Source organism: Diabrotica virgifera, chromosome 8 (genome assembly GCF_917563875.1).
Source record: "Diabrotica virgifera virgifera chromosome 8, PGI_DIABVI_V3a".
NCBI lineage: Eukaryota > Metazoa > Arthropoda > Insecta > Coleoptera > Chrysomelidae > Diabrotica > Diabrotica virgifera.
In genome coordinates, this window is record NC_065450.1 from 180147494 (window position 1) to 180167967 (window position 20474).

The 20474-nt window shown below is 31.7% G+C and overlaps 1 protein-coding gene across 1 annotated transcript in view; it reads right to left on the minus strand.

Annotated features, from left to right (window-relative positions):
• Positions 1-1608: 1608 nt before the first annotated feature.
• LOC114332169 (uncharacterized) overlaps positions 1609-20474 on the minus strand; it is a 400535-nt gene continuing 381669 nt past the window's right edge. Inside the window, exon 7 of the mRNA XM_050659182.1 lies at positions 1609-4623. The gene's annotated coding sequence lies outside the window, so the exon portion shown is untranslated. The remainder of the gene's footprint in view (positions 4624-20474) is intronic.

Here is a 20474-nt window from a genome sequence, read left to right on the forward strand (position 1 = left end):
TTACTACGTCAGATGCACTTCGTTGCTACGAAAAAATACATTCAGTGACATTAATGACAATTACTGTTTTAAAAGGTATAAAAGTGATGACTTTCAACCGTCAAATATTTATAACAACTGTGTGTTTAACTATAGTAATTTGTACTTACATAAATGAATTACAAAAAAATTTTGTTTTTGAACAGTTTTATTTATGAAATAATCAAAGGTAATACCACGAGTCCTCTAAATGTTATCGATAAATTTTTTTGTTTTCACGAAAACTTCTTTATTTGGTAAAATTACGAAAACAAACCGAATGATAAAGTCACGAGTCCGAAGGACGAGTGATTTTATCCATTTCGGTTTGTTTGAGTGATTTTACCCTAAATAAAGAAGTTTAAGTATGAAAACGAAAAAATTTATCAAGCAAAATTTAGAGGACGAGTGGTATTTGAAAAGATTATTTTGTGAACCAATATGTCTTATTAGTAAATACGGGCATCTGTGAAATATTTTTAAGACAACTAGGATCAATGTCTTAAGTAGGTTATAGATAAATTATTTTATATTTTTAAATTTAGGGTTCCTTAAGTTTTATCAGGGAAGAGACTGTTTTATCAAGGAAGAGGCTGTTTTATCAGTATTACACTCAATGATTGGCTAGAACGACGCGTGGTGATTGGCTGAAAAAGCAAAAACGTCAGAATTTGACAGGTGAAAAAAATAATCGCAGCAAATTGCACTGGATCTCTAAAATTATTATCGAATTTTTGCCCTCGTGAGACTTTGACATAATTTTACTCCCTTTCGAGAAATTAAAACTCTCAAAGTGTCACTCGGAAAAAATTCGATAATTTTAGAGGTCTTGTGCAATTACTACTGATAATTTTTGATAATATCCCGTCGTCAAGCATTACGTCAGATGCCCTTCGTTACTACGCGAAAATGAACATACAGTGACATTAATGACAATTAATATTTTACAACTTGTCACAGAGAACACCAAGAAACAGCCTTAGCAAATATTCAGGTGAAGATATGAATAAAATATTATAGTTAAATTGATTTAAAAAGACAGTTTTATCCATGAAAAAATTTCAGCGAATTGCCCTCGATCTCTAAAATTATTATCGATATTTTGCCCTCGTGACACTTTGACATAATTTCACTCCCCTTCGGGTCGTGAAATTAAAACTGTCAAAGTGTAACTCGGGCAACATATCAATAATTTTAGAGCCCCCGTCCAATTACATAGAGGTAAAATATGTTCAGAATTGGATATTTTAGTGGACAAATCTGATGCATTCAGAGCTATGTAGATATAATTTCATTGTATTATATTTGTTTGTATTTGATTTATGTATCTTTTTAATGTTATTCACTACACGAAAATTTTGTGTGAATTTGTTTTCAGACGTTTTTTGTTTATACATATTTTTAAAATTAGTCCTTGTCTGTTTAATAATATCTGAAGTAGATCGATTAATAATCTAATATGATAGCACTAATTTAGTTAAAAAAATTGGTTATTACTCAAAAAACAATATACTAACATAGTTTTATTTTGTTCACTTTGCTCAAATTTTTTAATCATTGCTGAATGTAGAAAGAAATTGTATACAAAAATCCATATATTCTAATTCTTTACAATAACGTTTACATAACAGTACATATCGTTTATAAAATTGTTAATAAAATTAATAAAAATATCTGGTATTATCGCCATTCTTTGTTACTAGTTTTGTAGAGAATTTTTGTATGTATGGTTTTTAATACATACAAGGACATTTAAAGTATATATTTTAATTGATACTGTTTCTCTTTCTTACTGGAAATAATGCAAACTAAGTAGTTTAATAAAAAGATAATACGTCCAACCTTATTCAACTGTCAATTAAATGACAAGAATGTCTTGTATCTGTGCTTCGGGACCTATCGCTAAGTGTTGTTTTATCAATTTTTATAAGGACTTCCAGCATTTACCATATTAACCTCATAAAAAATTCTCTGTAAGTCATCTTTATTTTGTGCAATTATTATCGCGACATCTACATAGTATCTTATGCTAGGTTTATTTTCTTACCATGTGGTGTCCTTTTTTTGTACTTTCTTGATAATTCTATTTAGTATCATGTTAGAAAGTAGTGAACTCAAGCAACTCTCTTCTTTATCCAAGTGTAGTAAAGATTTGTAAAAAACTTTTTTTTGGTTTAGTAGTGCTACTTCATCAATTTTTCTAAAGATTTTCAGCTTTTCTCATATTAATTTCGTAAAGTGTGCTCTGTAAGTCTTCTTCACTTTGTGCCATTATTATCGCACTATTTATAGCATCTTATGCTAAGTTATTTTCTTCCCCTTTGATGCCCTTTTATTTGTGCTTTCTTGATTATTTCCTTTATTATCATGTTGAAAAGTAGTGAACTCAAACAATCTTCCTCTTTATTCCAGTGCAATAAAAACCTGTAAAAAACTTATTTATATTTACAAAATATAGATATGCTAGTATATGGTGTTCCAGGTCTTTCTCTTTCAATTATTGTATTGCTATAAATATTGCAATAATACATGATCTTGGTCTAAAAGCTTGCTATTTGTCGGTAATGTTATATGTTTATTCAGTTTATTTCTTGTCACTTTTGCTGTAAGATTCAACACACTACTGCATGTCGATTTTTATAATATTCTATTTTGGTCTAAGATTGTTTTAAATTATTCCCTAAGTCTTTTCGTGTATCCTTTCCTCTTCGCATGTATGAAATAAGAATTGTAAGCAATTCATTTTTGTTTCTTTTAAATATGTTCCATTTTTATAAGTTTTTTATCTCTTTGTATTGTCTTCTGGATATTTTCTAAATTTATTTCTGTTTACATACTCTCACTCCCAATACCTCTTTTAATTCTATTGTAAATAATTCTATTGTAAAATTTGTATTCCTGTTATACTTGTGTTCTTCTACATTGCAAAGAGACTTTCTTATTTTTTCACTTCTAATCTTAACTTTCTGTTTAAACCTATGAGTTTTTACAGGATATCTTGGTGTTATTTGCTTTTTTATCCTCTCCAAGATCTCAAAAAATATTGTGCCTATTCCGAAATTAGTAATTTTCCTGTCATGTTGGTTCTATCAGTGTTACAGTTTTGACATTGCATGATTGTACACTTTTGTGCTCTATAGTTAAAAAGCATATTATTTAGTCTGAGTTCGTAACAGGTGTGGTCCTTTTCATGTGCATTTTTCAGTACGTCACAAATGATAGAAAAGAAGGTAAGTTCGTGATAATATAAATTAATAACATTTATTCTAACATGACATTTTAGTTAAATCTGACAGTTGTCACATTTTATTTGCAATTTGGTATAAAAACAAATCAATTGTGTTTATTGCATTTATAAAATGGTATTTTCTTTGATCTGTATAGTCTTATAAATTATTGTACAGATTATATTCGTAGATATATTATATAATTCGTAAATATTTTTTTTGATTATAGCGCCATTTATCGACAACTAGAATAAATGTTATAAATGTCTGTAATCACAGACGTGCCTTTTTTCTGTCACATACAATTTAATGCGTTAGAAAGAAATCGAAAAACTGTGAAGCACTGAAAGATGCCTATGAGAAAAAGAATATAAAAATTTGTTAACTATTAGCTTTTTGGTGTATGAGTGGTATGAGATTGCTTATGTGTCATACTATCTTCTCTAACCTGGTCAATAGACCAGGTTGTGGTTCTTCATATACTTGATCGGTTATGGTTATAATTTTGTGAGTTGTATACTTAGATAATTTTTAAATCTTCTCTTACTATTCTTATTTTGACTAAGGTGATCACTTTCAATATTTATTAACATTTTGGTACCTGATTTTTGTATCTTTGATGGCAAGTTGTCAAGTCCTTGTATGCCTTTATCATCTTGCCTTACTCGACTATAAATTAAGATATGTTCTTCTATAATTGGTTGGTATTGCTCCCTTTCTTGTGTTTAAAAGGCTGGGATATCTATAAGTTTCTTCTCTAGGCCGATTTGGGTATATTTATTGACCCCTTGCATGGACAAAAATAGCACGGAATATTTCGATACCAGTTGCAATGTCTTACCAGCTAATTAAATTTTTATACGACAGTGATAAAATTAACTGCAAAAAGGAGAAAACTAGTATCCGTAAAATAATACATTCATCCAAAAAATTCCATAGAATAGGTTTGAAATAAATTTTGCTAAAATTATCGTGCTTATTGGAAATTACTGGTCGTTTTGTATTTTTATATATATGCTAACTAATTTAATGTAATATACACTGAAATCCGTTTTTCAGCAATAAAAATTGTGAGAATATTTTGGTAGTTTTGAATTTCAGGTTTTTAAATTTTCTACAAAACCAAAGTAGGCCTGAAACAATTTTTTGGTACGCCTGTGCCAAAAACGTGTCATATATTAATTACATTTAATACAGTTGTAGTGTATAGTGTGTACAAATATATCGATACAATAAATTTTTGGCACAATAAAGTAACTAATACTTCACTTATAATGTATTTTTGTTCACCAAATTGCCGGTTCTTGGTGAAGAAGAGACTGGGAAGAATATTTGCGGACTCTTGCAAAAATATTGGGTACTGCCGATTTGGGTTCAGCTGCAGGTAGAACATGAAACAAAATAGGATTAATTAATACACAGTAGATAATGAAATTTAAAACATTATAAAAATCAACTGTCGGGCAAAATATTGAAATCGTCGATTACCTGAAATTTTCCATAAGAACCAAGAAAAATTTTATTTTGATTGTTAGATTCGTAGATATTTATTTATTCTATATCCTGACATTCTTGTAAAAATCGAAATAAAACAAAACACCCTGTATTTAGGTATAGGGAAGCCTTAGAAAAATATAACTTATTTATTAAGAGCAATTAAAAAATGTTATCTGATATAGGATGTTCCGTAAGAAAAAATATAACATTGATATACCACTCTTTTTTGAAGCACCCTGTATAATTCACGTTATTTTTGGTTGTAGTATTAAGGGACCTGTATATTGTGTATATTTCTGTGAAGAAATATTAAGTCGTTTTCCGTACAGAGACCGAGGCGAATAAGATGGACCACCCTGTATATTTTGGTTGTATAATAATATGTATATTTTGTATATTTAGAGTCTATTACTGCATTGTCTAAGCCTAAAGCTATTGTTATAGATAAATACTATTAATGCCACTTTACGTTTTGTCCTAGAATTACCGACAGATAAAATGAATGATAATTTATCTGCTATTAAAATGGTTAAAATGGACCGTACTTACCAACCCGTAATATCGAGTTAAATTTTCACAATGAACACGCACGGTTAATATTATTTGAATCTGCTATATTAACGACCCCTTTGGTGAACATGTTTCTGACATTTATATCGAAACAATAGTGAAGTTCTAACCCATTAGTTATGTCTAAATAAACCGGAAATGATAATAATTAATCGTTATAGTCGGAGAGATAGAAGCGGATTTTGCTCGTGATAAGTAATATGGACAAACTATATGGGGATAGATTGAATCGGTTGTGTACATGACTTTCCCCTACGGGTGGAAACTAGAGTGGGGGACGAGGGTAGTTATAAGGGGTCAAAGTCGCGGTTTTTATTATTTTTTTGTGACGCTTATGATCGAGATAGTACACCAAAATTTGGAAATAAGTAGATCCAGGGGTAACTAAGCAAAATCTCCAGGGGCGGATAGCTAAGTGGGGAAAAAGGGGTGGCGAGCAGGGGTGAATATAAAAATTATAATGTTTTTTTTGTGACGCTCGTCATCGAGATAGTGCAACAAAATTTGGGAATAAGTATATCATGACGTAACTAAGAAAAATCTCCATGGGCGGAACACTGCGTGGGGGACAAAGGGGTGACGGGCAAGGGTAAATATAAAAATTATATGGTATTTTTTGTGACGCTCTTGATCGAGATAGTGCATCAAAATTTGAAAATAAGTAGGTCATGACGTAACTAAGCAAAATCTCCAGGGGGCGAAAAGCTGCGTGGGAACAAAGGGGTGGCGGGAAAAGGTGCATATAAAAATTATAAGGGGTTTTTGTGACGCTCATGATCGAGATAGTGCATCAAAATTTGTGAATAAGTAGATCATGACGTAACTAAGCAAAATCTCCAGGGGCGTAACGCTACGTGGGGAACAAATGGCTGGTGTGCAGGGGTAAATGTAACAATTATAATGGGTTTTTTTGTGACACTTGTCCTTATAATTTTTATATTCACTCCTGCCCACCACCTCTTTATGCCCCACGCAGCGTTCTGCCCCTGAAGATTTTGCTTAGTTACGTAATGACCTACTTATTCCCAAATTTTACATCCAAATCCTACATCTTTTGGACTATGAAATGTGATTTAAATGTCTTGCCTGTAATGAAAACAATATACTTATTTTATAGTTTTTGGTAAAAAAAGTGAATTTTCATAATAGTCCGTTCTTTAACGGTAAAATATTGCAAAACCTCTAAATTTTAAAGAACCGCTTGGATTGACATGAAATTTGGCATACACCTAGCTAACAAGTCAAAGAAAAAAAGTGATATTGTGCCGATAGGTGCTTTTGCCCTGGGGGTGGTTTTCACCCCCTCTTGGGGGTGAAAAAATATTCGTCCAAAGAAAGTCAGGAAATCGATGAACTGGCTAATTTTAAGTAACTTTTGTTCTATAGAGTTTTTTCACTAAGTCAATACTTTTCGAGTTATTTGGCAGTGAATATGTTCATTTTTTCAACAAAATAACCACGCTTTTAGACGGTTTCTCGCAAGTAACTCAAATAGTAAGTATTTTGTCGAAAAAACATTCTTAGCAAAAATATAGCCTGTAAAAAATTTAAAAAAATGGAGTATATATCACGTCTCTACACCTAGTACAAGCAGAGTTATAGCTAATGAAATATAGGTTCATATTCGTCAAATTCCAAATGGAATATTTTAACGTGAAATAACCAAAAATAAAGCACATTTCGGGGAAAGCTCATTACAACTTATTTAAAGTGTTTAAAAAAAGCTTCATTTTTGTTTTATAAAAAAATTCTAGCATCAAAATTAAACAAGTTACGCTCAAAATAAAGTTAGTCCCTTTTGGTTTTGGTAAAAAAATCGAGAAAATCACCCCCTAATTAGTATCTTAAATAAACTTAATCATTACGACTTCACAAATTTCTTGACTCGTGTATATATTGTTTATATGATCTGTAAGTTTCATAGGTTCAAAGTCCTTATTATTGAAAGGGCTGTATTTAAAAGGAGTTGAACGAGTCACTGATCACGAATGTATGCAAATTTAGAAACACCAAATCTCAATCAATTTTTGTCTAACAGAAAAACAAAAAAATACATGATATTCAGAAAAGCAAATCTGACTTTTTTTGTTTTTGAAGATTTTTGGTATCTCTAACGATTTTTAAGTTACTTTGAAAAAAAGCATCTTTTCAAAATTTAAATTTTTAAAAATTTTAATTTGAAACCAAATTTTTTCAAAAATAAGCACTTTAAATCGATGAAACTTACAGATCATATAAACACAACATAGGTAAAATAACTTGTGGAGCGGTAACGATTAATTTCATTTAAGTTGCTAATTAGGGGGTGGTTTTCCCGATTTTTTTTTGCAAAAACAAAAGGGACCTACTTTATTTTGAGCGTAACTTGCTTAAATTTAAAGCTAGAAACTTTTTATAAAAACAGAAATAAAGCTTTTTTTAAACACTTTAAAAAAGTTATAATGGGTTTTTCCCAAAAAGTGCTTAATTTTTTGGATATTTTACGTCGAAATATTCTATTTGAAATTTGGTGAATATGAATCTATTTTTCATTGGCTCTAACTCTGATTCTACGAGATCCAGAGACCTAACACGTACACCACTTTTTTTTTTACTTTTTTATAGGCTATATTTTTGCTAAGAAAGTTTTTTTCGACAAAATACTTACTTTTCGAGTTATTTGCGAAAAACCGTCTAAAAATGTGGTTATTTTGTTGAAAAATGAACATATTCAGTCGCAAATAACTCGAAAAGTGTTGACTTGGCGAAAAAGCTCTATAGAACAAAAGTTACTTAAAATTAGTCAGTTTACCCATTTCCGGACTTATTTTGGACATATATTTTTTCACCCCCAACAGGGGGTGAAAGTCACCCCCAGGGCAAAAGCACACATCGGCACCGTATCACTTTTTTTCTTTGACGTATAAGCTATACGTATGCCAAATTTCATGTCGATCCAAGCGGTTCTTTAAAATTTAGAGCAAAAACCGTGAAAGAATGGGCTATAAAGAATTTTGGTAAAATTTTAGTTGAAGATATTCCCAAATACAATGTATAGAAGCATATAGAAAAATAAAGCAGCAAACAGGAAATAATGGAAAATAATATAAACCTGGCCTTTCTAGGCCTGGGGAGCTAAATTATAGTATAAAATCTTTAGTCGGTTCGATGCCTCAATATGTGGATAGACACACTTCGAATCATGTAGCGTACTAAGTGGATGATATAAATTATACTCTCGTCAGAATTTTTTTAAACGTATTGATGTCTGCTTGGCCTTTCCCTCTCTGAGTCGCCAGATATTGATCTGTGATTTGAAGTTTACTAGCCTGAAAAAGAATATATCTTATTATTTATTATTAAGAATATAACAAATGGGGCCTCGAAGCCAACAGTAGGAAAACTGAAGCCATGTGTATTGGAGATACAAAGCAGTCCATTATATTATACGATGGGGTAGAAATTAAACACTGCGATGAATACAAGTAACTGGGCATAAAGATAACTCAAGATGGAACACCCAATGCTACTAAAAAAGACAGAAACATACAGGGTAGAAAAGCCATAAACCGGCATTGTGTGGGACCAAACAATATCTAAAGCGAACAAACAGTTTATATACAATACCATACTTAAAAGTGTAATCACATATGGCAGTGAAGTTTGGCCACTGAAACACAGAACAGAGAAAATGTAACTAGTAGGCAAATCAAGAAGAGATGGTACGGCCATATACAGAGAACGCCAGATGACAGGATCCCGAAAGAGATTTTGGCGTGGACACCACAAGGGAGAAGGAAAACAGGAAGGCCGAGAAGAAGCTGGAGGGAGGGAATTGAAAAAGAACTAGAGGAAAAGAGAAATCCTACCTGGTCTATAATTAAATAGAGAAGAATCGCGGTTAGGAGTTGGAAGGCGTCAGAGACACGTAGTAGTAGTATTTATGTGCCTATTTAATATAGACTGTTACAATTTAAAAAAAACTAGTTACAATACGCCATTCTTAAAGAGCTCTAGCTTCCTAAGGAAGCATTTTGGGTCTAGGTGAATTGAGTTAAATTTTCTTAAAATTATCTGAGGGATCTCCGGGCTTCGTTAGTTAGAAGAGTTTCTGGACACCCTGTATAATAGATACAATCCCTACTATAACCAATTAATTGTAAAATTATTGATTTTCTTCCTATTACTTTTATTACGTTTACTTACATACAAATATGATCTAATCGCATAAAATAAAGATGTTACAGTTTGGTATTAGATTTGAAAGGTGTGTAAAAATCCGGGACATTACTCAGGAAAATATTATTTAATATCGTACGATTGTTTTAACGATATAAAAATTAATTTTTATGTATTAAATATTTTTGCGGTTATCCTGCCACGTTGTAAATGGTTTTTGATTAATGTTTTTAAGCATATTTGACATGGCGTGGCTCATAAAATTGTGGTGATATGAATATGTTTGTATAACAACCTGCAACAATTTTACAGACTTAAAATTTTATTTTTATATACAAAATATCTACACAACCATCCTGGCTCTTTGTAACATTCTTGAGATATGTGCAAAATGGCATGACTCAGAAGATCGTGTAACCTTCCACGAATTTTCTTACACATTTTTTAACTATGTACATATAGTAAAAAAGATGTAACTAAACATCCTGCCATTTTGAATAATGTCTACTTAAATTATTTATTTTATAATAAAATTTATTTTATGACTCAGAAAATCACGGAACCAGCGTGAAAATTTTCCACAGAATTTTCCAAGGGACAAGTGCAGTTAAACATTAGGAGACGTCATGCTAACATTTTTTTCGATCATTTTCAAATAATTATGTTTAATTTATTAAGTTGGCAGAACTCACAAAATTATGAAAAGTTCAGTATTTTCACTACACGTTTGTATATCTATATACTCCCTTAGTCCTTTTGCAACCCTCCTGTCCAAAAAATTTTCTTCATAAAATTGATAGTATCTTTTCGTTCTATGGATATGGCAGGACTCAGAAATTCATCGCAACTCCCCATTTTTTTCCTCATGGAAAATATAATTTTCACAGGAAAATCTCACAGGAAACCCGTGGATTTTTCCATAAATTGTAAGTACCTTTTCTAATCCAGTATTGCAAAGGACAGGACTCAGAAAATCGTGGTTGAAGTTCTGTTAATATCTGTCGGTCTAATACAAAATATTAATAAATCTATCTTTATTCGCTTTAGCACAGTTTTGAAATTTTGATTAATAATTTTACGCTGAATTAATTATTTTACATCTGTAAACCTCGTAATTGGAAATGTAATAAATTCTTCTTTTAGTATTATTGCTCTCTTCCTTTAATTACAGCCGTTATATTGATCAAGAAGAGCAATTACTTTATTTAGACAATTAACCTTGTTTCTCATTAACCATTTCGCTACGCAAGCCTGATATACATATTCGCAAATTTTTACTCAAACTAATAGGCCTGGATCCCGCGTACCAAAAAAATTTATTAATAATAAGCTGAAAATTCGTTACTAGCTTAACGGTGTCTAGTCGGACAAACTTTGATGTGCAAGAACACTGTGGAATTGTGGAACAGGTTACAGGTTTCGAACGTCAGACTACGAAAACGTCCCGTGTATTTTGTCGGACCGAACTTCCAATTGATTTATTGGACTTTCATTAAACTCTCATGCAAAAATCAAACTGCTATTTACCACGAATATAAATCCTGTCATTTGACATGTTATACGTGTCGGACTTATTAAAACGCCCAACATATTTTTCGGACAAACATTTTTTCATATATTATTTATACATATACAGTTTGCTATTGAATAAAGGCTATAGCGGGATAAGATGGTCAAAATTGCACCAGGCTCGATTCAATTTTGGGATTAGCCATTCGAAAAGATATAATTGAAAACTCACTCAGCCAAATTTTCAAGTCCCTAGGTGCTTCTGGGGGTTCGCTATGGAAAAAAAAGTGTTTTTTTGGAAAATAATTTTTTTCAGGTGCTGTATTGATGCAAAAAATCTGAAAAAATTAACGAAGGCGTATCGTAACAATATAAAGCTGCTTGATTTTTTTCAGATTTTTAGCGTTAAAATTGAGCCCAGGAAAAATTTTTGAAATTTTCAGAAATTTTTTAGGTTATGTTGAAAATTTTTCGCCAACTTTAAAATAATGTTTTTTTGTTAAATTTTTTTCGTTCTTTCAGATGGCATAGGTATCAATATCATTTTCGACGTGAAAAATACTTAAAAATCGAAAAAACTGTTTTTTTTTGCATTTTTCTGAAATTTTTGGCTCATAACCTCAACAACAAGTCAAAGAAAAAAAGTGATATTGTGCCGATAGGTGCTTTTGCCCTGGGGGTGGTTTTCACCCCCTTTTGGGGGTGAAAAAATATTCGTCCAAAGAAAGTCAGGAAATCGATGAACTGGCTAATTTTAAGTAACTTTTGTTCTATAGAGTTTTTTCACTAAGTCAATACTTTTCGAGTTATTTGGCAGTGAATATGTTCATTTTTTCAACAAAATAACCACGCTTTTAGACGGTTTCTCGCAAGTAACTCAAATAGTAAGTATTTTGTCGAAAAAACATTCTTAGCAAAAATATAGCCTGTAAAAAATTTAAAAAAATGGAGTATATATCACGTCTCTACACCTAGTACAAGCAGAGTTATAGCTAATGAAATATAGGTTCATATTCGTCAAATTCCAAATGGAATATTTTAACGTGAAATAACCAAAAATAAAGCACATTTCGGGGAAAGCTCATTACAACTTATTTAAAGTGTTTAAAAAAAGCTTCATTTTTGTTTTATAAAAAAATTCTGGCATCAAAATTAAACAAGTTACGCTCAAAATAAAGTTAGTCCCTTTTGGTTTTGGTAAAAAAAATCGAGAAAATCACCCCCTAATTAGTATCTTAAATAAACTTAATCATTACGACTTCACAAATTTCTTGACTCGTGTATATATTGTTTATATGATCTGTAACTTTCATAGGTTCAAAGTCCTTATTATTGAAAGGGCTGTATTTAAAAGGAGTTGAACGAGTCACTGATCACGAATGTATGCAAATTTAGAAACACCAAATCTCAATCAATTTTTGTCTAACAGAAAAACAAAAAAATACATGATATTCAGAAAAGCAAATCTGACTTTTTTTGTTTTTGAAGATTTTTGGTATCTCTAACAATTTTTAAGTTACTTTGAAAAAAAGCATCTTTTCAAAATTTAAATTTTTAAAAATTTTAATTTGAAACCAAATTTTTTCAAAAATAAGCACTTTAAATCGATGAAACTTACAGATCATATAAACACAACATAGGTAAAATAACTTGTGGAGCGGTAACGATTAATTTCATTTAAGTTGCTAATTAGGGGGTGGTTTTCCCGATTTTTTTTTGCAAAAACAAAAGGGACCTACTTTATTTTGAGCGTAACTTGCTTAAATTTAAAGCTAGAAACTTTTTATAAAAACAGAAATAAAGCTTTTTTTAAACACTTTAAAAAAGTTATAATGGGTTTTTCCCAAAAAGTGCTTAATTTTTTGGATATTTTACGTCGAAATATTCTATTTGAAATTTGGTGAATATGAATCTATTTTTCATTGGCTCTAACTCTGATTCTACGAGATCCAGAGACCTAACACGTACACCACTTTTTTTTACTTTTTTATAGGCTATATTTTTGCTAAGAAAGTTTTTTTCGACAAAATACTTACTTTTTGAGTTATTTGCGAAAAACCGTCTAAAAATGTGGTTATTTTGTTGAAAAATGAACATATTCAGTCGCAAATAACTCGAAAAGTGTTGACTTGGCGAAAAAGCTCTATAGAACAAAAGTTACTTAAAATTAGTCAGTTTACCCATTTCCGGACTTATTTTGGACATATATTTTTTCACCCCCAAGAGGGGGTGAAAGTCACCCCCAGGGCAAAAGCACACATCGGCACCGTATCACTTTTTTTCTTTGACATATAAGCTATACGTATGCCAAATTTCATGTCGATCCAAGCGGTTCTTTAAAATTTAGAGCAAAAACCGTGAAAGAATGGGCTATAAAGAATTTTGGTAAAATTTTAGTTGAAGATATTCCCAAATACAATGTATAAATAGTAATACGTGATGTTAATGTAAAAATGAAAAACGAAGAAATATCTAGTGTATTTTTAGAATAAGTACCTACCTCAAAAGTTACAATAACCTTCGAGATGTTCAAGAGTGGCATCAAGAGAATAATCTGTTTAGAGCTGCCGTAAATAAAGTTATTAGGTATTGCCAATATGATCGCCAACGTTGTATAATATAATAATTTTTGACATGTTTTACTTTTTTATAGTATTTTTCTTCATGTTATTGTTTAGTTTGAAAATGTAACTCTCTTATTTATACATCGATAGTGTTGCCCAAATGCAATACCAAGACGAGACTTAGACAGTCTTGGTCTTGGTCTTGGTATTGCGCTCCCAGTCTTGGTCTTCGTCTTGGTCTTGCAGCAACAGTCTTGCAAGTCTCGCAGTTGCCCTTTAGCCTATTGCATATCTTAGAACAAAGTAACAGAGAGGTACATTTTAAGCTTGAATATCATAGCCATAGTAAAGACCAGCCAAATTAATAAATATCTAAACAACTGACACCGGTTGGGGTCTGAACGCACGATCTAAGTGATCCCTATCTATGTTTTAACTAACTAAAGTTAAAACTACCTCTTAAAACCCACAATATTTGATTTGCATATCTCAACCGGTTTTAGAGCAATAAATAAATCGTGAGTTTGTAAGAAAAATTTCAACCCCCCCTATTTGGTAAACAAAGCATTTATAAAGTAAACGTTTATGAAGCAAACTGGCAAACAGTCATTACTTTTTCGTGCAGAGTTACCCATTAAAATGTGCCATACTTATTTAAAAACATTCTGTATTGATGAAAAACATGGCTAGTTAAAAAAGTACATAACTTTTTTATTATTTAATATAAGTGAATGAATAAAAAAATATAATGTTAAGAAAATATGAGGCTATAGTTGGGCTTTAATTTCAGTATGCTATTGCATGCTAGAATAATAAGTTAGCATAATGCTAGAATATTCCACAGAATGAGAAAAAACACAGTTTGATTGGTACACCCGGTATACACTGACAATAATTGACCTGTCTAGCAACAATATCTATTGCTACTGCGATATTTATAAATAATAAGACGAAATATTAAAAAAATCACTTAAATTGGACAACAGGTTTAGGAAATTAGAGACATTAAAAATGACCCGTTTTTAAGGTGGTGCGTTAATTTCTTGGAGAAGTGTATATCGTTAAAATAATATTTCGGTATTATGTTTACATGATATTCGGCATTGTCTCTATACTTTTTTTCTGGTTATGATACTTATAAATAATAGGCGCGCTGTTTCGGCAAATTTTGTTTAGCCGAGTGACCTCATAACACAGGACACAGTCAGTAGAAACAATACATAATAGTCTTACTATAATAATGTATACTGATAAGATTTCTGGTGTTTAGATTCCAAAAAAACTAATAATGAAAAAAATTATTTATGTGAATTAATATAAGTGCTAAGGTGACATATTTTTAAAAAGTGTAGGCGTCGTTGCAACGCAGGAATGTTGTGTTATATGAATATGATTAGAAGACGACTTTTCTCAAAACCAGGACAATTAATTTCAGAGCAAAGAAGGCTGCTGAGAAAGTATGTACTAAGAAAATTTTATTTTTACATTATAATAATGATCTCTGAGTACATGTCAAATGTGTCGAGTGTTCTTTTAGTGGATATTTTGATTAGTTATGTATGTTTCTGGTATGGTTCGTAATGCGCATAAATTTTTGTTACAATTTTTTTTGTTTATCATAAAGTATCTAAGAATAAAGCCAAACTTATATACTCCCTAAAACGACCCTCAGTTCTAACTGCAAGACGCAAGAGTCTCGCATGCTTAGTCTTGTTCTTATTCAAGTCTTGCACGGTAAGTCTTGGTCTTAGTATTGCTAAAATTAGGCGGTCTTGGTCTTGGTCTTGCAAAAACGCAAGAACAAGATCAAGACTGCAAGACCAAGATCGATTTTTGGCAACACTATACATCGATGATTGAATCATACTTTAGTTAAAACAATAGTGATAGTCTTTTATATAACCGTGGGCAATTGTTTTGTGCGCGTATATTCCAGTGCTATGATTCTTAAATCCGGTCCTGATGCGCTGCTCGAGGCAAAGTGGCAACGTGGTCGGCCGTTCTCCCGTAAGATATACATTGCCCTATGCTACCTGCACTTTATACTAACTGTGGTTTCTACCACAGTATAAAGAGGGACAGTAAAACCTCTTCCATGTCGGCACTTTGATCTCAAGAAGTAATACCGGCAGTACGCAATTGGTAATTCACCAGTAGTGGATGCGGGTTTTCCCTATTAAAACCCGTACGTTTCTATGCGACTAGCAATGCGAGAGTGGGGCAAAAGCGACTGGGAACATTGCGCGGTCGCCATGTGCGACTAAAGATTTTACTTCCAATTTTTCGGAGAGTGGTTCTACTCTCCCTCATACTGTGGTTTCTACTACAGGTACAGACAAAAATCACTTTATAGTGGCAATACAAATGAAACAACTAATACTAGTTCTTAGAAATCAACGGAAAATAAAGTATAAAGCAACTAAACCTAGTAGACTACTGTCAGAAGAAGAAATAAGTGAATATGAAAGAATAAGCACTAGAGAAATAAAACATATTGCCGAAAGTGGAAATATTGAACAAACAAGGACATAAAACTATGTATGACCAAAGTAGCGCAAGCCAATACTATAAATATAAAGATGAATATAAATAATGAGGAAAGTAGAATATGTGGAACTAGATGAGGGAAATAAATTAAGATTCAAAACAATCCGAGGAAAAACACCAGATATAGAAGAAAGCCTTAAAAACAGAGAAATTAGAAACTTATGTAGAGGTAAAAAATGAAAAAAGGGTACTAAAGAAAACTTGCACATTACACAAGCAAAAATGGAAGGAATTTAGTAAGTGAGGCGGATATACTTAACATACATAGATAGGAAGAATACTTCAAAGAGCTTCTAATACAATACCTACAATAGAATATAAAAAATAACTGAAAGCAAATTGCTATCAAGAAGGAACAATACCGCGTAATTAAAAATAATGAAAAGGAAATAACTGAGAAACTAAAAAAAAATAAAAGCTCAGGAAAGGACGAAGTACCAGTTGAAATGTTGAAATATGGAGAACTAGTACGAATTTAGCAATTAAGCAGGAGAAGTTGCTGAAAGAAATATGGAAACAAGAACACATATATAGAGAAAGGATGTCCAACTCACACAAAAAGGCGAAAAAAGTGTATGCCATAATTGCAGGTGAGTAGTACTACTAAATGTAGGAGAAACGTTCACCAGAATACCAAACATGAAACAAGAAATCCAAACGAGAATGATGGCTAGTATAGTCATTCTATTTTTGCTATAAACGAGTTATTAAGAAGTAAAAATATAACTAAATGGGCTAAGATAATAATATATAAGACAGTGATAAGATCTACTTATAGCAATATATGCTATATCCCGATCCGAACAAGTCATGTTCCAAGTGTGGGAAAGAAAAGTACTCAGGAAAATATTTGGGCAAAAGGTATGATATATGGATAAAAATACCAAATATAGAACTAGAGAAGATGTATGAAGGACAGAATATCATAGGGATCATAAAATCGCAAAAACTGAGACGGTTCGGATATATTTAAAGGATGCCAAACACGAGACTACCGAAAAGAATACTAGCAGGAGGAATAGGAGGAACCGACTAAGTGAAAAATAAATGTTAAAAAACACACAGAACTTAAAATTCCAAATTAGAAAAATAAAGCAGCAAACAGGAAATAATGGAAAATAATATAAACCTGGCCTTTCTAGGCCTGGGGAGCTAAATTATAGTATAAAATCTTTAGTCGGTTCGATGCCTCAATATGTGGATAGACACACTTCGAATCATGTAGCGTACTAAGTGGATGATATAAATTATACTCTCGTCAGAATTTTTTTAAACGTATTGATGTCTGCTTGGCCTTTCCCTCTCTGAGTCGCCAGATATTGATCTGTGATTTGAAGTTTACTAGCCTGAAAAAGAATATATTTTATTATTTATTATTAAGAATATAACAAATGGGGCCTCGAAGCCAACAGTAGGAAAACTGAAGCCATGTGTATTGGAGATACAAAGCAGTCCATTATATTATACGATGGGGTACAAATTAAACACTGCGATGAATACAAGTAACTGGGCATAAAGATAACTCAAGATGGAACACCCAATGCTACTAAAAAAGACAGAAACATACAGGGTAGAAAAGCCATATACCGGCATTTTGCGGGACCAAACAATATCTAAAGCGAACAAACAGTTTATATACAATACCATACTTAAAAGTGTAATCACATATGGCAGTGAAGTTTGGCCACTGAAACACAGAACAGAGAAAATGTAACTAGTAGGCAAATCAAGAAGAGATGGTACGGCCATATACAGAGAACGCCAGATGACAGGATCCCGAAAGAGATTTTGGCGTGGACACCACAAGGGAGAAGGAAAACAGGAAGGCCGAGAAGAAGCTGGAGGGAGGGAATTGAAAAAGAACTGGAGGAAAAGAGAAATCCTACCTGGTCTATAATTAAATAGAGAAGAATCGCGGTTAGGAGTTGGAAGGCGTCAGAGACACGTAGTAGTAGTATTTATGTGCCTATTTAATATAGACTGTTACAATTCAAAAAAAACCAGTTACAATACGCCATTCTTAAAGAGCTCTAGCTTCCTAAGGAAGCATTTTGGGTCTAGGTGAATTGAGTTAAATTTTCTTAAAATTATCTGAGGTATCTCCGGGCTTCGTTAGTTAGAAGAGTTTCTGGACACCCTGTATAATAGATACAATCCCTACTATAACCAATTAATTGTAAAATTATTGATTTTCTTCCTATTACTTTTATTACGTTTACTTACATACAAATATGATCTAATCGCATAAAATAAAGATGTTACAGTTTGGTATTAGATTTGAAAGGTGTGTAAAAATCCGGGACATTACTCAGGAAAATATTATTTAATATCGTACGATTGTTTTAACGATATAAAAATTAATTTTTATGTATTAAATATTTTTGCGGTTATCCTGCCACGTTGTAAATGGTTTTAGATTAATGTTTTTAAGCATATTTGACATGGCGTGGCTCATAAAATTGTGGTGATATGAATATGTTTGTATAACAACCTGCAATAATTTTACAGACTTAAAATTTTATTTTTATATACAAAATATCTACACAACCATCCTGGCTCTTTGTAACATTCTTGAGATATGTGCAAAATGGCATGACTCAGAAGATCGTGTAACCTTCCACGAATTTTCTTACACATTTTTTAACTATGTACATATAGTAAAAAAGATGTAACTAAACATCCTGCCATTTTGCATAATGTCTACTTAAATTATTTATTTTATAATAAAATTTATTTTATGACTCAGAAAATCACGGAACCAGCGTGAAAATTTTCCACAGAATTTTCCAAGGGACAAGTGCAGTTAAACATTAGGAGACGTCATGCCAACATTTTTTTCGATCATTTTCAAATAATTATGTTTAATTTATTAAGTTGGCAGAACTCACAAAATTATGAAAAGTTCAGTATTTTCACTACACGTTTGTATATCTATATACTCCCTTAGTCCTTTTGCAACCCTCCTGTCCAAAAAATTTTCTTCATAAAATTGATAGTATCTTGTCGTTCTATGGATATGGCAGGACTCAGAAATTCATCGCAACTCCCCATTTTTTTCCTCATGGAAAATATAATTTTCACAGGAAAATCTCACAGGAAACCCGTGGATTTTTCCATAAATTGTAAGTACCTTTTCTAATCCAGTATTGCAAAGGACAGGACTCAGAAAATCGTGGTTGAAGTTCTGTTAATATCTGTCGGTCTAATACAAAATATTAATAAATCTATCTTTATTCGCTTTAGCACAGTTTTGAAATTTTGATTAATAATTTTACGCTGAATTAATTATTTTACATCTGTAAACCTCGTAATTGGAAATGTAATAAATTCTTCTTTTAGTATTATTGCTCTCTTCCTTTAATTACAGCCGTTATATTGATCAAGATGAGCAATTACTTTATTTAGACAATTAACCTTGTTTCTCATTAACCATTTCGCTACGCAAGCCTGATATACATATTCGCAAATTTTTACTCAAACTAATAGGCCTGGATCCCGCGTACCAAAAAAATTTATTAATAATAAGCTGAAAATTCGTTACTAGCTTAACGGTGTCTAGTCGGACAAACTTTGATGTGCAAGAACACTGTGGAATTGTGGAACAGGTTACAGGTTTCGAACGTCAGACTACGAAAACGTCCCGTGTATTTTGTCGGACCGAACTTCCAATTGATTTATTGGACTTTCATTAAACTCTCATGCAAAAATCAAACTCCTATTTACCACTAATATAAATCCTGTCATTTGACATGTTCTACGTGTCGGACTTATTAAAACGCCCAACATATTTTTCGGACAAACATTTTTTCATATATTATTTATACATATACAGTTTGCTATTGAATAAAGGCTATAGCGGGATAAGATGGTCAAAATTGCACCAGGCTCGATTCAATTTTGGGATTAGCCATTCGAAAAGATATAATTGAAAACTCACTCAGCCAAATTTTCAAGTCCCTAGGTGCTTCTGGGGGTCCGCTATGGAAAAAAAAGTGTTTTTTTGGAAAATAATTTTTTTCAGGTACTATATTGATGCAAAAAATCTGAAAAAATTAACGAAGGCGTATCGTAACAATATAAAGCTGCTTGATTTTTTTCAGATTTTTAGCGTTAAAATTGAGCCCAGGAAAAATTTTTGAAATTTTCAGAAATTTTTTAGGTTATGTTGAAAATTTTTCGCCAACTTTAAAATAATGTTTTTTTGTTAAATTTTTTTCGTTCTTTCAGATGGCATAGGTATCAATATCATTTTCGACGTGAAAAATACTTAAAAATCGAAAAAACTGTTTTTTTTTTGCATTTTTCTGAAATTTTTGGCTCATAACCTCAACAACATTCAGCTAAATTAATAATCATTTACATTTTTATACGTATTCTTACCTTT